The following is a 5000-nucleotide window of genomic DNA, read 5'->3' as shown; positions in this document are numbered from 1 at the left end:
GTCTCGTTCAAATTCTGTGGGATTTTTCTTATTGATGTTTCGTTCAAGTTCTGTGGGATTTTTCTTATTTTAGATTCTGTGGGATTTCTCTTATTAATGTCTCGTTCAAATTCTGTGGGATTTTCCTTATTAATGTCTCGTCCAATTCTGCGGGATTTTTCTTATTAATGTCTCGTTTAAATTCTGTGGTATTTTTCTTATTGATGTCTCGTCAAATTCTGTGGGATTTTTCTTATTGATATCTAGGTCAAATTCTGTGGGATTTTTCTTATCAATGTCCCGTTTAAATTGTGGGATTTTTCTTATTATTGTCTCGTTTAAATTCTGTGGAATTTTTCTTAATAATGTCTCGTTTAAATTCTGTGGGATTTTTCTTATTAACGTCTCGTTCAAATTCTGTGGGATTTTTCTTATTAATGTCTCGTTCAAATTCTGTGGGATTTTTCTTATTAACGTCTCGTTCAAATTCTGTGGGATTTTTCTTATTAATGTCTCGTTCAAATTCTGTGGGATTTTTCTTATTAACGTCTCGTTCAAATTCTGTGGGATTTTTCTTATTAATGTCTCGTTCAAATTCTGTGGGATTTTTCTTATTAATGTCTCGTTCAAATTTTGTGGGATTTTTCTTAATACAGAGGTTACTGTCTGATTGTAATTAATTATAGTATTCAGTTTTATTTGTTACTGTTTCTTACTATTTTAATTATAAATACTCATATTCATAAGTCGTTGGTGAAAACGTATTTCTATTTTGCCTTGTAATACAAAGGTTAGCCTATAATTGCGTATGAATGACATAAGTTCTGTTTTACTTTTCGTCACTTGTTCACTCTCGATTTACACATTCATATTTACTTGTGTAAAATAGTTACATTCACTCGTATCTTCTGAATTCTTCTTTATTTTTCACACAGGAAGCTTCCTATAAAATTTCAAGTTCTTCGATAAGTTCTAAGTGACATATATACCCATGCATATTCATCCACAAATATAGCTTAATATCGAATTCGCTACACCTTGTGAATATCTTACACCCAAAGGAAATTATAACTGATGAGTGCTGCAGTCCCGTCCAGGATTCGAACCTGGGCCTATGGTTTAGAAACCGAATACTTCAGCTATCAAGATTGCTGAATGGCTAAGTCAACCGTTTATCACTGTTTCTAAACCAAAGCCTCAGATTCAAATCCTGGCAGGGGAAGAAGCATTTATCAATATAATTCCCTTTGGGAGATATTTATTAACAAGGTATATTGCATTCGATATTAAGTAATATTTATGACCTAATATTTGTGGGTATACAAAACTCAATCGTGTGAAAGTAACAAAAACTTCATACGTACATTAATAAATACGCACCGAGATTCTGCCATATGACTACACACACACACACACACACACACACACACACACACACACACACACACACACACACACATATATATATATATATATATATATATATATATATATATATATATATATATATATATATATATATATATATATATATATATATATATATATATATATATATATATATATATTACTCTTTATATATGTACATGCTATATATAAATATATATATATATATATATATATATATATATATATATATATATATATATATATACATATATGTGTGTGTGTATAGAGCATAATTGTATTTTTTCTTCCCCTTGCAAAAATTTGACGTCATATTCACCATGATATTATTTGACAAAAAAATGACCTGATAAATTTTCGTGATAAGAAGATCGTGCTGCGTCACAGCACGATAACCTCTTGGCCTAGATCTGTGCTTAATGTGACACAGACTAACAGCTCCTTGAAAGGCGTTCTGAAGAGCCTGAGCAAAAGCATAAGAGTTCAAGACGCCATGATCAATTGTATATTCAAATATAAATGAGAAAAATATTCACGTTCATTTTATGCAAATATACCGCACGTGCTTCATGCAACAAGGGACCTATTCTGGTGAACAAAATATGATTAACAACTTTAGTATAACAATATATACATAAATACTGTGTGTGTGTATACATAAGCACACACACACACTATATATATATAATATATATATATATATATATATATATATATATATATATATATATATATATATATATAAATGCACACATTTGTGTATATAAATATATATTATATGAATATATATGTAGCCTACATATATGTATGTGTGTGTGTATGTGTGCGAGCGCGCGCGCGTGTAAGGGAATTTATTCATTCATGAACATAAAAGATACACCGATAGACCCCCCCTCAGCATTCCAACTGCGAAAAGCAAGTGTCGTGCGAGACTGCCAAAGGAAAGCCTGCGAACCGCATCGCTCATAAAGCGCGAAGGTCTGCATCATACAGAAATTCTGTTTCATTTTATGGTCCTTAATTCGACTCCAATTAAGATCTAATTTCCAAGAAGCGCATAAATGCGCGGGGGGGATATTCATTTCTGTTTGGGAAACACCTCATTAACCGTAATGTTGACTTATGAGTCCGAAGCCAGCCTCATGCTTTTCATTACTCTGAGGTTATGAGGAATGCCATTCGCTGCATTAAATGTGATAGGGGGAATGAGAAAGTTGGAAATTAGGACTGATCGTGGGCCTCCGTACACCTGAATTTAGGAGGTACAGAAACAGCGTGCAGTAAAGCACATAGTATATGTGTGTATGTATATAATATAAATATACTTACACTGTATATGCAAATATGTGTATACACACAGACACACACACACACACACACATATATATATATATATATATATATATATATATATATATATATATATATATATATATATATATATATATATATATATATAATATTTACATATGCATATAATTATATATATATATATATATATATATATATATATATATATATATATATATATATAATATATTTTATACATGTAAATATACATATATATATATATATATATATATATATATATATATATATATATATATATAAAACGTATATAAGAAATAGACATTTAGGATAATTTACATAAACATGGCCTTCTGCAGAACAACAGGTCGCGGTTGCTCTAATTACTGATCCCAACAAGGCACAAGTAAGAGAAATGAATGTCTAGAGAGAGAGAGAGAGAGAGAGAGAGAGAGAGAGAGAGAGAGAGAGAGAAGGGGAGGGGGACAGGCAAGCAACCACTGACGTCGTTAAGGTCAAAGGACTAAATTCTAGTTAAAGGCAAATGCAGGTCTTAATTATCTGTTGCATCTTGCAACATCTTAAGAAGAGTTTTTCCTCTTCGTTTCTTTGATCGCCCCTTTTATTTTCTATCTCCTCATATTTTCATATTCTGTAGTTAAAATGTCAGTCGCGACACGAAATTAAGCCCGTAGTCGGGTAGCGCCGTCAGTGCATCTCATGCAGTGCACCGTAGGCATTACTAAAGGTTCTTTGCAGCGCCACTTCGGCCCCTAGCAACAACCCCTTTCATTCCTTTTACTGTACCTCTTTTCATATTCTCCCTTCCATCTTGCTATCCACCCTCTCCGAACACTTTTTCATAGTGCAACTGCGAGGTTTTCCCCATGTTACACCTTTCAAGCCTTCGTACTCTCAATTTCCCTTTCAGCGGTGAATGACCTCATACGTCCCAGTGCTTGGCCTTTGGCCTAAATTCTATATTTCACTCCATTCCACAAAATTAAGTCTATTTATATGTCTCATTCTTCCCTCCCTACCCCACCCCCGTCTTCAGTCTCTTCAGTAAATGGCTATTGTAATCCCTTCAAAGTTATGACATACTTCTGTCACCATATATATACCAAATGTTCCATCAATAAATCGTTCCCTCTAATAAAAGGTGGCTACTGAGGAAAACTGGACAACGGTCACTAGTATATTCATCCTTTTGCTTTTGACTCGAGGACGGACTAACCCCCCTCCCCGCCCACATCACACCCCCTTGTATTCTGGAAAGCACGCGATATGGCAAAACGTAGACTAATTACATTCATACCCAAAAATTATAAGAGGGAGAAAATTATAGGTTTCAGTTCAAAGGAATAACAAAAATTCAGAACACACAAATAGGACCTACAGTATATCCTAAAACATTTCATATTCACAAAAATAAGAAAATAATGTCCACCCAAATGTGAGAGACTTTAAACGTGCATCACAACGTTATTTTAAGAGCTACGGTTTTTCAAATTTGTACATTTCTTTTTGACACGAGAGAGCACTGGTGTCATTAACTATTTTTAATTTAGTATAACTGTTGGCTTTCACTTTGTATTTTTAATACATAGTATATACCACCTTTCGTGAAGTATCCCACTGTTTTCTTAAGCCTTGGTAGCTAGGTAAGTGAACTTTCCTAATTATGTAAAGCTCAAGTTAAAGCCAGTCTGTCAGCAGGGATTACTTGGAAACCTCAGAACTGACATTGATGAAAACTTTCATTGGGAACCCCCAACAAACAATAAACTTTTTGTGGGAGGTGATGTTTTCATATATACTGTATAAATTATATATATATATATATATATATATATATATATATATATATATATATATATATATATATCTACATGTATATATATAACTAATTATATATAATTATATACATATATATAGGTATATATATATGTATATATACATATATATGAAAATAGTGAAAACATCACTTCCCACAAAAATTTTATATTTCGAGACAACTATTTCCTTCAACCGACAGGTAAAATCTACTCTTTGGTGTTTTTATGGACAACCTTATCTGTTTTAAGAAAAAAATATTTTACAATAATTTATATATATATATATATATATATATATATATATATATATATATATATACATATATATATATATATATATATATATATATATATATATATATATATATATATATATATATATCTCCACCAATGTTTCCAACAAATTTCATAAAAAATTCGTTAATCCTTTTCCCAAGGTATCTTTCAGATATGTACAAGCGATAAAGC

At 31.6% G+C, this 5000-nt stretch overlaps 2 protein-coding genes across 2 annotated transcripts in view; both read right to left on the bottom strand.

Annotated features, from left to right (window-relative positions):
- The window catches only part of LOC136849745 (uncharacterized), a 109803-nt gene that overhangs the window by 74901 nt on the left and 29902 nt on the right, over positions 1-5000 (bottom strand). The gene's annotated exons all lie outside the window — the stretch shown is intronic.
- The window catches only part of LOC136842894 (neurofilament heavy polypeptide-like), a 10943-nt gene that overhangs the window by 873 nt on the left and 5070 nt on the right, over positions 1-5000 (bottom strand). The window lies entirely within an intron of this gene.

Source organism: Macrobrachium rosenbergii, chromosome 2 (assembly GCF_040412425.1).
Source record: "Macrobrachium rosenbergii isolate ZJJX-2024 chromosome 2, ASM4041242v1, whole genome shotgun sequence".
Taxonomy (NCBI): domain Eukaryota; kingdom Metazoa; phylum Arthropoda; class Malacostraca; order Decapoda; family Palaemonidae; genus Macrobrachium; species Macrobrachium rosenbergii.
This window is presented reverse-complemented; position numbering and strand designations above follow the sequence as displayed.